Raw genomic sequence first — 15,163 nt, 5'->3', positions numbered from 1 at the left:
TTGGTTTGGTTTTTCGAGACAAGGTTTCTCTGTGAAACAGTACTGGCTATCCTCAAACTTGCTTTGTAGACCAGGCTGGCCTCGAACTCAGAGATCCACCTGCCTCTGCTTCCTAAGTGCTAGGATTAAATTAAAGGCATGTGCCACTACCACCCAGCTCCACTTGGTTTTGAAACAGAATGACCATTGAGCCTTTGCGATCTGCTTACCTTCACCTCCTCATCACTAGGAATACAAACATCATGCCCAGATCTTTCCATGTGAATTCTAGGGGTTGGGCTCAGGTCCTCATGTTTACACAGCAAGCCTTTACTGTCTGAGTGCCATCTCACTGGCCCCCAGTTGTTCTGTTTTACAGAGAATTCATGCAATGTTACCAACATTCAACAAACAAGAATCCACTTATATAAACCATGTCTGCCTCTCATTCTTCAGCAAAGAAATATGCTACAAATTAGCACATGAAGTATTTAATGTTCCCCAGTGCAGGACCTATCACTCTTGCCTGGATAATTTCTTGGCTACCTGCAGCTAAATGCGTAGAAGATTTTCTGGTTTAAAAATATGAAACTGAAACTCAAACCTGTAGGCCTAATGTTTGGGTCCTGAAGCAGAAGGATTGTCATGAGTTTGAGGCCAACCTTAGGTATGTAATGAATTCTAGGTCAACGTCAACCTGGGCTATAGAGTGAGGCACATTTCAAAGAGCAAGCAAATAACAACAATAAATCTACATTCATCTCATAGTCTTCTTGATAGCAACTTTTCATCTAATCCTGCTCATTCACACTAAAGAGAGAAGACAAATCCTCCAAACAGTATGGACTGGTTTCAGTTCTATCCTGGAGGAGAAGGCAGACATGCACAAACACATGATCCCAGTTGATACAGTAAGCAGTACACAGAGATGTGTACAATGTCCTGGGAAAGAGGAGAAAGATCCATTATCATTCTTTAAGCCATGGGTCTCAAGATGCAAAATGTCTGCAGTTTCTTCCCTGAAATGCATTTTCTCAAAAGAAGAACAAATTAGATAATGAGAAAGAAGAAATGGAGAGTAAGAGGAAAATGGAGGGAGAAACAAAGGAGAGAGAGAGAGGGGTAAAGGGAGTGAGGAGCTGAGAAAAAAGAGGTAGGCAGAGGGAGAGAGGGAGGGAGGGAGGGAGGGAGGGAGGGAGAGAAGGTGAGAGAGAGAGAGAGAGAGAGAGAGAGAGAGAGAGAGAGAGAGAGAGAGAGAGAGAGAGACTCTTACAGAATATACAAGTAAAAATGCCCAGAAGTCTGTCTATGGAACCACGGAACGTTGAGTGTGGTTTTAGATGAGTGATGTGGGATTTTCCTCTGTATGCTGTAATTACCATTAATTAATAAAGAACTGCTTTGAGCCTATAGCAGAGCAGGGCAGGGTAGAGCAGAGCTAGGGAGGAAGGACTGGGCTGAATGCTGAAGATAGAAGGGCAGAGTAAAAGAGAAGCCATGAAGCCCCCACCGAAACTTTAACCAGTAAGCCACAGTCATATGGCCATACACAGTTTAATAGAAACAGGTTAAATTAATATGTAAGAGTTAGCCAAAAAGAAGCTAGAGCGAATGGGCCAAGCCCATGATTTAATAAATGCAGTTTCCGTGTGATTATTTTTGGGGCTAAGTGGCCAAGGACAAACAAGCGACCTGCTGCTACAGATGAGTTACTTTTTGGCCATCTGTAAAATTCAATAAAATAGCTTACTCCAGCTCCTTACACAATTCTTTGAAATATTGAGAACCTCAGACAGAAGCTCTGAGGAAAATATTGAATGGGAAAATCTGAGGATAGCCACTAAGCTGCATTAAGGTTCTTTCTAACCAGACAGGCCTGTGTGTGAACAATGGCAACCTCTCTGTGTAGAAATATTCCAAGGAGACAAATAAGAATGTCACTATTACAAAGTAAAGAAACAACTGAGCATACATAGGGTAAACTGTATCCATATGGAAGACAGGGAAACATAATATGGTTCATATAGAGTCTACTATAGGTCAGAAGACCTGGGTATCAGTCCAGTTTGTAACATCTTAGAATATATATTATCTGGTCAAGTTCCATCATTTCACCTTCTAATCAATCTTATAAATCCAATAGACTGACACATAGTAGGTGATAAATAAAATGGGGAGCAATGATAGAGACTATTAAACCAGGCAATGGACGTACATATTTTTTGTGATTCTTGAGACATTACGGGAAAGGATGATTGATGCTTTTACTACGGAAGTGGATGATGAACATTTTTACCAATAATGTTCTATATAACTCACTATAAATCCTTGAAGATAATTATTTCAACAGGACCTTTGAGGCAGAGGTTGAACATTGACTTTGGGTTGAACATTGCTTCTCTAGGACAGACTTGACCAGCTAGGATGCTCAGCAACAGAATGGACACCACGGAATCCATTTACTTATAGGTGCACATGCACCACCTCTCCGCATGAAGATGCAACATTTGGTTATCAATGGGGTGGTAATGCCAGTGCAACTTTACATGAAACACTAAAGAAATAAAATCTTTCTTGTTGCCTGTTTAATTTTAATTTTTTTTGCACCAACCAATTCATGTGAGCCAAAAGGAAGGCAAGAATTTTCCACCTTGCTGCTTAACTGGCAGTCCGACACTTGGCCCTTTGCACCTCTCTGAAGTTTGGCCACAATGACTGGCCTTATTCATGCCAGGCAGCATTAGCGCTTTGTTAACACTACGCGGTGGCACACAGCATAAAGTCTCTCTGTGGTTACCATGTGACTTCATGCAGCTGACATCTGAGCAAAGAACTTGCCAAAGAAGGTCCGGGCAGTTCTTTATGAGCAAATGGGTGAGGGGAGCAAGAAGAGTCTGGCTTCCTACGGTTTAGGAAGAGATTGGTGGGTTGCTATGGATGTCTTCTCCATGGCAGACCATACAAGGACAACAGGGCTGTAGACCAGTTTAAATATCAATAGAGTAAGTGGAAGGGGGCATGTGCTATTGATGGATGAGAAAGCAAGTTTTCAAAATAATGGGACCACCTTTCAATACCTCTACCTGTCCCCCAGTCTTACTTTACACATCTTTCTCTAAAATCTTTCACAGTCTAACAAACAGCAGCTATGCCAGGAAGTGTTGAAAAAAGAAAACGGAATTGCATGACTCTGGGAGAATCTGCCTGGGGCAAATAGTTGTTCTTCTTGGTGCCTTACCCACTGTTCCTCTTAAGACAGTCTGTGGGTCTCTGAGAGTTTTGCACCAGTTATCCACAAACCAGAAAAGAAAGGCAAATGCTCTCTGCGAGTTTGGAATTTCATGTGGAACTGAGTAAATAACACTGATAATTTGTTTTCGCTACAAGGAAAGAAAACCCAGCTACCTCACAGAAACTGTTTATTATGTCCAATTTCTCCAAGGAAGTTTCCAGAGCTCTACAGGAGCTACCACCGGCTGTTCACATGCATCTTGTGCTCTCCGCTCTGTCTACTGAAATCTCTTTCCATGCTGGACACTACTTTCTCAGAGTAGAGCCAGGGGCATGCTGCTTCCTTTATTCTCTCTGGGTTTAACAACAGCATCAACACATCCTGAAAACTATGCTTTCCCAAAATGGTATCAGACCCTGGTGAATCAGGGAAGGAGTGACTCTTCCCTGGGGAATCTCTCTTGTGGTTTTGGTTTGATGTACCTAAAGAGGGATGGGAATCTTGATAATGCTTCCTTCCATCCTCTCAAATAAGCTTTCTAAACCCCTATTGACATGAAAACTATATCGCGACTATGGACAGGTTAGGGTGTGCAATTCCTTGTTATGTGTGGGGGGGGGCTATCCTGTCTATTGCAGGGCATTTCACAGCATCTCATTTCTACTATTCTGAGATACTTCCTACTGTACACTTTCTACAGCAGACACAACTGTAAATGCCCCTAGATTGCGGTAGATTGTCTTCTGGAGGACACAAGCACTCCAGCTCAATAACCACCTAACTGAAAGGATTTCATTAGCAGCCTGTTCTCAGGAACATGGTAACAGGATGTGCAGACTATCTTATGACAGATTTTCAGATGTGCTTAATGACCTTGGAGAGCCCGAAGCCACTTAACGAAAGTAGCACCTTTATAGGAAGCAAAACGGCCATCAACTGGCTTATCAGACTTCTGTAGATGCAATCTATTATAACCCCAGATCACAAATACTTGGCCCAAATCAGTAGCAATATCAGGTGTAAAATGTCCTATTCACTGGAATTCTGGGCCAGCACACTTCCTTGGGTGACAGAACGGTTGTCTAAGAGGCAGAAGGGTTATTCTCCATCCCTCATGTGATGAATTTTCAAGATCAAAATATATAGCTATAAACTCCAGCACCTTAGAAGCCAGTATCTGTATGCATAAGCTCACACAATTTGCAGAACTAACCCAAAGGTGATGTCATGAGCCAAGGTACATATTCAACACCTCGCTTCCTGTGGTAGGATTTACACTTTCTTCGAGAATGTTGAGTTGGCAAAGTACGCTGAAATGGAGCAACAGAGACCCAGGGCAAGCACAAACTCTTCTTTAAGAGTAAAACCTCATTGCTGTGTGGTTTGCCATCAGCCAAAATGCAAATGCTTCAGCACTTTTTTTTGTGTGGTGCAAAATCATTTAGCCAAGTATGAGTGAGGGATCCTTTAAACAGAATGAGAGAAAATGACTATAACAGCAAAGAAAGTGGCTAAGGAGCTTTAGCTAGCAGCAAAGTGGGAATCTAGCAAGCAGACTGCCAAAGGAAACTAAATATTAAGTCTACTGATTGACTAGGATGACCCAATATTAGCAAACAAGAGACACAAGCTTAGGTCTCTGACTAGGGACGCCTTAAAAAACTCAGAATAAAGATTCTATTTTCTGGATTTCTTCCTGAAAAAAAAAAAAGGCCTTTTTCCTAAAAAAAAAAAAAAAGAAAAAAAGATTATACTCAAAAAATTAAGGAAAATCAAATTTGTATATGCAGACAATTATTTGTATGGTTTTCTGTATTAAATTTAAGATGTATTTACTTATTGGTGCTAAATTCTCAAATCTATTAAATTTACATTAAGTTTGCTTGCAATCATACTAATTCCCATTGTTCTTTCAGAAATTGAAAATGTGGAGTGATTTAACCTAAATCTTCAAAAGTTACTAAGTTCCACCAAAGAGTTATCTTCTTAAACTCAGCCTCAGGAATACATTTCACTTATTAATATCTGAAAGACTTCATTCTTTTCTTCAGTTAAAGGGCAGATCATAGCATCACCAAAACAAACAAACAAACAAAAACAAAAGCAAAGAAAAATCATTTACCCTAACACTTGCAAAATCCAAGGATTTTTTTGTTTGTTGGTTTGTTTGGTTTGGGTTTTTTTTTGGGGGGGGTTGTTTTTTTGTTCTTGTTTTTGCTTTTGTTTTTTAGAGACAAGGTATTCTATTTCTGTGACAATGTGATCTCCCCATTCCCCAAAATTGAAAAAGAAAAATCTTTTAGTGTAGTGTGTCTTTTGCAAATCAATGACTTTTGGATTAGCATCTATGCAGCTGGGTTGGAAGAAATACATTCTTCTTGGTTATGTGACTGACCTCTGTCAAAAATCCCACCAAGGAGAGTTATGCAAAACCATGAATCTAGAGCTGAACACACCTTACTGTAGTGCAGACTACATCATGGAGATGTAACATTGCCTTCTGTTACTTTCATCTTAATAAAAATGACAATGCTATGTCTAAGAGAAGAGGCAGTGCTGCTCAGGTCTACAGCACAGCAGACAGTCTTGTCTGTACCCAACACATCTCATTTCTATCCTCCCCCCCCCCCACTCTCATCAGAACCTTAACAGACAAAAATGAACACGTATCAGAAATCCTCTTTTCAAATTTAAATTAGTTGTGCTTGCTTTTGGTAGCACATATACTAAAATTGGAACAATACAAGGAATATTAGCATAGCCCCTGCGCAAAGATGACACACAAATTTATAAAGCATTTCATATTTAAAAAATATTTAAATTAGTCAAAAGTTAAAATTTCATTTTAAAATATAATGTCTGGGCTGGATTCTTGACTGTGTTATGAATGATACAGTTCACTGTTGAGTGTTACTGGCAAAGTCTTACTGAGTGAGATCTTTCAAAACTACAGAATATGGTCAAACATATTCTCCATTCTTGTACTATGCCGTGTAATCAATATGGTTTTCTATCAACAATCTCCTTCTATCTTTCGACTTTTTTGAATAATTCTTGTCAAGATTGGAGCTGACCATCAACTCCAGTAAGTATTCATTTTTAGCCTCCTCCAAAATAATGATAGTTATTTTCTCTCTGCTACGTTAGTAATGTCTCTGTCACAATGCTCACTGTTCCATACTGGATAATCATACCTGAGTATTTCAGTCTTCTGTTTTTGTCCATAACTCATTCCATGGAAGCACTTTCTCATCTGTCTGTCTATCTAGCTGTCTATCTATCTATCTATCTATCTATCTATCTATCTATCTATCTACCTACCTACCTACCTATCTATCATCTATTACCTATCACCTAGTGCAACATGATCTTCTATACATGTTTGATTAAAGGGTGAATTAGTGAGTGACAAGCACTGTACTGCAGGAGGGAGGTAAGGAGAATTCCAAACACATGTATAGGATTCACCATCTGTTAAGTCAGGTACCTGGGGTCTCCATGTTTCAGGGTATAAGCAATGAAACTAATCAGTGAAGAAATATGCCTTAAGAGGGGGTGTGTTTCTTCCCCCACAGTTCTTTCAAATTTCTCATTTTTAAAAGATTTTTCTGTAAATTTTCTAGGGGAAAAATGATTCAAGCAAAACATGCCATAGAAATTTCTATCTACTGGGGAGAATAGGTGAATATCAAAATGTCAAAATACTAAGTGTCCTATAGAAGCAAGTATTGGAAGTTGGGTACCTTGGTTTAAGCAACCTGAGAAAACAAGTCTTTGAACTCATTGTTAACCTGTTCTATAAAGATTAAGGAACACGGCAGATGAATTCAGTGTTTCTGTTTGAACAGACTTGGGAAGAATTCTTTCTCAACTATGTTTTTGGTTTGTGTTTTTCATGAAGACACAGTGAATTCTATACTCTGCCATATTTCTTCCTCACTAGCTCTAGCACGTGTGAAACTTAACTCATTCATCTCTAGAAAATGCCTCAGACTTGAAATTTATACGTTTTATGTTGGATTCTTTCCTACTCAAATTAATCTCTATGTTCTTGCATTTCTTCTGATAGATTTCACTGATTTTTCTAATAGGTATTATCTTGCTGTTTGATCATATTAGTTGACACAAATGTGGATGATGTAGAGCAGTAAAATAATAGGAAAATTTTGTAAGAAAACACAAACAATAATCAAAATACATTATAAGCACTGTGGTGCGGCCAATGACCATAAACAACCCATTAATAACACAATGTCAGACTGGACCGTACAAGCTAAATTATACCCTTGTTTATAATAAGCTCCATAGTAAAAGTTTAACTAAAAATTAGAGCAAAGAACTTGAACTCAGAAGACCCAGGAAAACAAAATTACAGAGAACAAAAGTACAGAACCAAAGTCAAATGAACCTAGTTGAATATCTTGGCTCTTACTCCCACGAACTTTCTGATTTCAGTTTTCTCATGTGCAAGAAATAAAATGATGCTTGCTAGCCTCACAATGCTGGTACAGAAGGCTGATGAGTTTTCTGGAACAAAAAAAAATACATTACTGTACTGATGTAGAAAACCACACCCAGTGATTATTTGGTCCTTCCAGTGAAATTTCTCAATGAGTCACACCATTTTCTTTCGGTTATGCTCATGACAGGGGAAATATGGCCATTACATAAATATACCTCAGACTTTTTGAATGAGCTCGTAGATTGCTACTGAAATTGGTGAGTTCCTCCTCCTTGGACCAGAATGGAGGCATCAGCCATCTGCCAGCAGCTACCACCCTGTTCACAGAAGACCACTCTGTATATAAGTTTTGGGATTGGGCCACATGGCCACAGGAGCAGCCAGAGGAGAGAAAGGTGGAATGAAGCCAACATCCAAGCCAGGCACTGCAGCTTCAATCCTTCACGAGTCAGTGAGGTCATTTTCCATACAGTCTCTGTTTCCACTAGAGTCAATGTTTCTTAAAACTTGAGCATAACCGGACCCATTGGATGAGGCCTCCGGGTGAGTAAAATAGTATTCTCCATTTCAGCATTATTGGCTTAAACTGGAATTATTGTCAGTCTAAGAATTAATACTTAGTCCAAGATTACTCTTTGTCCTCCATATTTATAAGATTCATGTACACAGAGAGGACAACCCCAGGACCCAAAGAAGATATCGTAGTGAAAATCTGAGTTCAGAAGGCAGCATGCATGTTGAGAATTTGCTTGGGTGGGATCCCAGCTCTACCCCAGACACACCGCATGGATATGCCTGCATATTCCGTGGGAATAAGTCAAAATATACTATTACCATACAATGGTAGCAAAGATTTAGCAAGACCATTCACATGAAGCATTGAGAGTAGATACTGCCCTTAGAAGTATTCTACATGTAAATGATAATTATTATCCATGCTTGTACTTGAAAGAGCTCACATATGAAAGAATGGTAAACTCGCTGACATTATAAGGCTATTGCTGACTGTTCAGTATGTTCTTCTACCTTCTTATCTGTTTTTGTCATAACTATACTTAACACTTGCATTTTTTTCACCTCTTATTTCTCATTCTGTTCCCAGTGCCTAAGTAACTCCAAAATTTTGCTTCTTATTCCACCTGGCAAGGTTCTAGCCAAAGGCCATCTATTCATATTCTTCTTGTACATAATTCATAAGTGAACTAAACTATTTCTTTCCATGTTGCTTCCTTCATGAAAAGTCAAGGTTGTTTTTGCCAGGCCATGATCTCCTTGAGGACACGAGTAAGTCTCTCCATTTCTGTACCTCACTTATCACAACCAAAGATTTGGGGCTCAACAAATGTGGAAAAAGCCATACAATAAGTACTGGTTCTTAGTTATCCACACAGGCTTACCAGACACCTGCTAATTTTGAGTTTTCATGGTTAGATAGAAAAAATAGCTGATATTCTCCACACTCATCTCCACGTTTAATTTCTCTACTAAAAATTTAGCTCCATTTTAGTTGTGATTTGCAAATAATGGTGAAATATATTTATGAGGCACAAAGTAACAATTTGGTGTATGTATATCCCTGGCCCAATCACAATAATTTCACCTGAGACATTTATTATTACACCATGTGGTAAGAACATTTAAAGACTCTTCTGGCTGTTGAGAAATCTCTAACCCATTGTTAATAACTCACTGCCATAAAACACCAGGATAGATTCTTCATATCCAAATACGGCTCTCTGTAGCCATTGGCCATCTCCCCTTTCTATCTATCCATCACTCTCAAATATAGAAATTTTACTACTTTAACTTGCTGTTTCCAGGATCCCATCTACTTTAGATTCTACATATAACTGAAACCATTTGGTACTACTACTTTGCAACTGGCTCATTTTATTTCACATGATGTCTCCAACAAATTCATGATAAATTAATAAACTTCAAGGTGATAGCATGAGGATGTACAGCTTCTGGAAGGAGGTTAGGTCTCAAGGACCGGCTCCCAAGTCTGAGAGGACCCTTCTATCTTTTGGACCTTCTAGTACATGCGCACACACTGCAAGCGCATCATCTATAATCACGAGAGTGGGTCCTGTAAAGACACAAAGCACCTTAAAATTGGGCTTCCTAGGCTCTAAGTCACCGGAAAAAATCTATTTTTTTAAGCCTCCAAGGCTGTGGTGTTTTGTTACAGCAGTCCAAGTGGAGGAAAGCAAGGTGACTCGCTAATGTCCATAATCTGTACAGAAAGTGAGGAGAGGTGTGGAATGCTTTTGGCTGAGGGGGTAATGTGGAGAGCCCAATAATTCTAAATTGCTGATGAGGGATGAGGAAGTGCTCTCCGAACAGGGAGAGCACACAGCTAAAGGAGGTGAAGTTTCAAATGAACCCACCTAAGATGCACCATTCACAGACCCGGCTGGCTGAGAGTCCAGAGCGCTGGTCTCAGTGGGAGGGGCTTCAGAAAATAAACCTGATTTAAAAGAAATATCCCAGCCGGGCGGTGGTGGCGCACGCCTTTAATCCCAGCACTTGGGAGGCAGAGGCAGGCGGATCTCTGTGAGTTCGAGACCAGCCTGGTCTACAAGAGCTAGTTCCAGGACAGGCTCCAAAACCACAGAGAAACTCTGTCTCGAAAAACCAAAAAAAAAAAAAAAAAAAAAAAGAAAAGAAATATCCCTTGCTTGAATTAAATGGAGATGGGCATGAGTCTCACCTCTGTTATGAATCTGATCTTCCTGTTCACTAACTGAAACAGTCCTTAAACTTTCCCTGTTTCCTTCTCTGTGTAAGCCAGATAGATGCACAGGCTTCTTGTAATGACTCAATTAAATACAACATCAAATATTTCAATGATGCAGTATGTGTTGAATAAATAATACTGCTAATATTTTCACTTCCTTACTGGGTACGGAACCATCCCTGTGTTTGGATGCTGTTCTAATCCATGCAGCCCTGGAAAATCCAGATGTATTTAGAAACCTGGTCGCATACATATTGGGTGAATGGAACCATGAAACACACACTGTTCCCTGAAGAGAGACTAGGCTCTCTTCGGATCTATACCACATAGAACAAGTCTCTCCTGTATACCCTTTCTGTAGCCAGGACCCACAGGCATCATGAACAGGATCTTGAAAAGGTGAGTTCAGACTCTCCTTACAGATGGAGCTTCTGGAAATACAGTCCTTTGCAGCCTCAGACACAGGGCATGTTAGATCATGAGGTATCACCGTGCTCTAGTCTCTGGCTCCTATCAGCTTTCAGCCAGAAGCCTCTTCACTGAAGCATCCTACTGAACCTTTCAAAACTCGGGGCTGACACATGGGTAGGCATGTGGAGCCAGAGGTGTGGGTGGGTTGCACTTCCTTCAAACATGCAACTTCAAAGCCTCCAAGGCTGTCATCTGGCATGGAAACGAGTCAGGGACAAGTGGAACCGCGCTGGAATTTCCAGTTATAAAAGGTCCCATTCAGAGCTGCATGCTCTATTACACAATAATGAAACAAGGAGATGTTTCAGGCCAGTAAAAGGCCCTGAGCACAAAATAAAGGGACACGACTTTCTCTCCTTTGTCTTTTGAGTTTTCAGGCTTGTTCTGAGTGATGCTAGGTTATGAAAATAAACAAGAGTTCATCCTCCCCCGCCTAGGCAGAAGGCTTGCTTCTGGAAGGCAAGCGGTGCTGCCTTATGGGCTGGGTTTCTTCAACGGCTAAGGCCGTTAAGGCAGACATTGAATGATCTGGATATTGAAGAATATGAACTGGAAGACTATGTTCATCCTTATGATACTGTGGACACTGAAGGGATGGAGAGATGGCTCGGTGGTTAAGAGTGTGGACTGTTCTTGCAGAGGACCACAATTCAAATCTGAATTCCCATGTTGGGTGGCCCAGATGGATGTCAGAGTGGGGACATTTGGTACTCACTGTGCCCCTGCACCCACATGCACACACGCATCATTAAGAGCAACAAAAATAAATGTTTAAAAATTTATGAAGTCTGACATCGTCTATGCCCAGTGGCTATGGTTACTTCTAAACCATTAATTGAATCTCTAATTAGCCCTAAACCATCCATACCCATTTGCCTCTTCATTGCCACTATCCGTTCCCAGTGTTCTGAAGTAGCATAAGAGATCACTAATTTTTGAGCTGATGTTTAGAAAGTTTTCATAACTGTCCAAAAACTCAGAGTGTCATCTTCGCCAGATTGTCAGCATGCAGGGCGAGATGGATGAGGAAGAACATTTCATATACATTATCTTATGGAGTGTTCTCCAGAGAAGTCTAAAGTGCATGTGGGGACAGAAACCCAGAGACGGTGTCTGAGGTTCAGATCCAGTAATGACGCCCACCCATCAGACTCATCCCATCCCTCTATCCAGTCTCTTACGGTTCTACTTAGGCAACATTTCAGAATAATTCTCTTCCTCCATGGAGATCAGGTGGAGGACGGGACCTTAGGGCATACATGTGAGTCACCAGACTATTTCAAAAGACCCAGAGTTTGCACAAATATTACCTTTATGGTGATTGAGAATATATGCTAAGTGTGTACCTGTAGATCAGTATTCAAGCATGATGCTGTCCCAAGAACCCATTACACTTTTGGAAGGGTATGTAGCATAGTGGAAAGTGTCTTATTGTAAATTTAGTGCGTGCGTGTGTGTGTGTGTGTGTGTGGTGGGTGTATTAGGTACATACATGTTATTGTAACACTAATTTAAAAAAACCTAGAAACAGATATTGGGGTTCAAGTTGAAGATTAGAAAAGCAAAACAGTCAGCCACTAGAAAAGTCTTACCTCAACCAAGGCTGGGTGACCACAAACTGAGCCCTGAGCCTCTGTCTCCTCCTGTCTTCTATTCCCCTCTAGTGCTGGGATGAAAGGCATGGGCTCCCTAGTACTGATATTAAAGTGTGAGCCACCACCACCTGGATCTGTTTTTGCACTGATCTCGTGTAGCCTAGGGTGGCCTTGAACTCACAAAAAATCCATCTGCCTTTGTCTGCAAAATCCTGGGATCAAAGGTGTATGCCACCGCTGCCTGACCTCTAGTGGCTTAGTTTTACCTTCTGATCTTCAGACCAGCTTTATTTATTAAAATATAAATAAAATATCACTATATGTTATGGTGCGTGTGTGGAAGTTAGAGTATACCTGGCGGGACTCAGCTTGTTTCCCTCTGCCATGTGGGTTCACACACCAAATCAAACCACCAGGCTGGCACCAAATCCCTCTACTCACTGAACAATACTACCAGCTCACAGTGCACAATTCTGAAGTGTAGAAAACATTCAAGTTTCCATAACACAACTTTCCTCCTCACAAGCCAGCTCACACTGGGAACACAAGGGCACCAAAAAACTTCACAATGAAAGCTTGTGTTGCAGGGGGTAGGGTGTTTGTACAGAACCAATGCAAACCTTAGTCTAGAAGCATCCCCATCCGCTCTCCTGTACATCCTCTGGATGGATTAATCACAGGCTCCCAGTAACCACAACGTGACCGCTATGTGAGGGGCCTTCTCCCTGAAACAATGCAGTTTTGTCTGATTGTCTTCAGGAGGCATTTATAGCTCGAGGACATGGCTCTGTTTTATTGAATATACTCAGTGCTTACTTCTTAGAACATGGCTACGCTCAGTTGGGCAATCACAGATATCACATGGGGAGGCTCACATTCTTGCTGTGGGGTACGCAGCAGGGAAGCACTCTGAAAGGTGAGGAGGTCTAAAGCCATCTCGTAAGGCTCTGCGCATATCAGCTGACTTATTACTCAAACATCTGCACAGATCAGCTGACTTATTACTCAAACAGAGTGTCACTTTCATAAGTCCTCAGTGGGACTGTCCCCCTTAAAAGCTACACTAGGTAAGTAATTGCTGGAGTCTCCACTGTGTCAACAATTGATGAGATGAAATCACCTCTATTCATCTAGCTGGGTAGAGTCCTGGAATGTAGTAGCACTGCCCCAGGGGCCACAGTGCTGTGTAGAGAACAAAGTTATTATTTCTAGAATGTGGCTGTCTCCTGGAACCCTATGCTTGCCCATTCACACCGCCATATCTAAGGATAACAAGCAAGATTTCTTAAAATAATAAAAGGTTGGCCGTGGGCTCTGATCAAACCTCAGAATTACAGTTCATTTCTACTTGACTGAACAAGTCTTGGGCCACAGTATAGGAAAGTCCTCCAACCACTATGCCCTGGCATCCTTTAGAATATTTGTCTGTCCCAAAACTTTGCTTCTGGGAAATAATCTTCTATAAGGTAGTGAAACTGAGGGGGATCATAAGATCCGGAGTTGAGCAATCTCAACTCATTCTCTTCAGTGAATATCAAGTACAAGAGTAATGGGACCTTGTGTCTCCTGTGGACATGATTTTGTTTCCCAGACTGCTTCCATTTTGAAAGCAACTGGCTAGTCTCCCTTTTTCTCTTTACAGTTGCCAGCAGAGCAAGTGTAGGGGGCAAAGTTGGACTTCTCAGGTGGTATTAGGAGAAGATGGCATTTGATTAGCCTATTAGTGCATAGAAAGGGAGAAACAACCAAAGTTTGAGGAAAATGAAACTAGAGTCAGATTATGGCTCAGTCAACAATGGTTAGTGACTCAATCCCTAGTGCCTACCCACCCCAAAGTTCCTCTGTGAATTTGAGATGACATCAGTAACATTTACTTCATGAATCGTAACTGTTCACAACTTAGAAAGCATGGCTGCAGAGCCCTGACAAGGACTTTAAAAAATGTGGAGTTTAGCAGAATTTAAAGGACAAAATTCTAATTATATGATGTATGCAAAAGTATTTTATAGGTAAAAGTCTTCTAGAGGGTGAACTTAAATTCTGAGTCAAGTCTCCCAGTCAAGTTTCTATCTTGATAAATTTCTAAAGGACATTATTAAAAATTTCTGAAAGATGCAAGATATAGCAGTTTCTACGCTCACCAGACCTTCACCCAAAAGGTGAAGGTGCGGTAATATTAAAGAGTGTAGCACAGAGTTAGGAGAAATTATTGCTCATAGGGAAAAGCAGTCCCATGAGCCTTACCATACAGCTTTCGGGACTGTGTGTGTGCTTCATTCCCCTGTGGCCCCCAACATTTACTTTAATCGTCAGGACACATTTTGAGCCAGGTTGCCTTATATCTATAACATGGAACTATATATTGATAAAGAAGAACCAGCCAGATCTTGGAAGTCTTCTCCCATCAATATCTAAAGTGTTTTCCCAGTGATGACATGTGAGCTGTGCACAGCGTTAATCATTGAGTATGAGGCAAATCCCAAATGCTAAAATAAAGGACTTCAGAGAGGAAAATTACCCAACAGCCTCTCTAGACAGCAACACAGGGTAAATGATCGATGCTACCCTTCCAGGGACTGAGACATCCAAAGTCAAATCTATGCAGGAATCACAGTCTTGCTCCCCAGGGAAGCAGAAAAGAACCCCTAAAGTAAAAGCAAGAAAGCAAGCAAACAAATAAAAAC

At 40.8% G+C, this 15,163-nt stretch overlaps 1 non-coding gene across 1 annotated transcript; it reads left to right on the top strand.

Moving 5' to 3' along the window:
• Window positions 1-5,912: 5,912 nt before the first annotated feature.
• LOC130890056 (U6 spliceosomal RNA) lies at window positions 5,913-6,020 on the top strand. Its single transcript, XR_009058681.1, has one exon. It is a non-coding gene; the product is annotated as a U6 spliceosomal RNA (small nuclear RNA).
• The last annotated feature ends 9,143 nt before the right edge of the window (window positions 6,021-15,163 follow it).

Source organism: Chionomys nivalis, chromosome 1 (genome assembly GCF_950005125.1).
Source record: "Chionomys nivalis chromosome 1, mChiNiv1.1, whole genome shotgun sequence".
NCBI classification, from domain to species: domain Eukaryota; kingdom Metazoa; phylum Chordata; class Mammalia; order Rodentia; family Cricetidae; genus Chionomys; species Chionomys nivalis.
The sequence above is the reverse complement of the archived record's forward strand: the minus strand, read 5'-3'. Positions and strand labels throughout refer to the sequence as shown.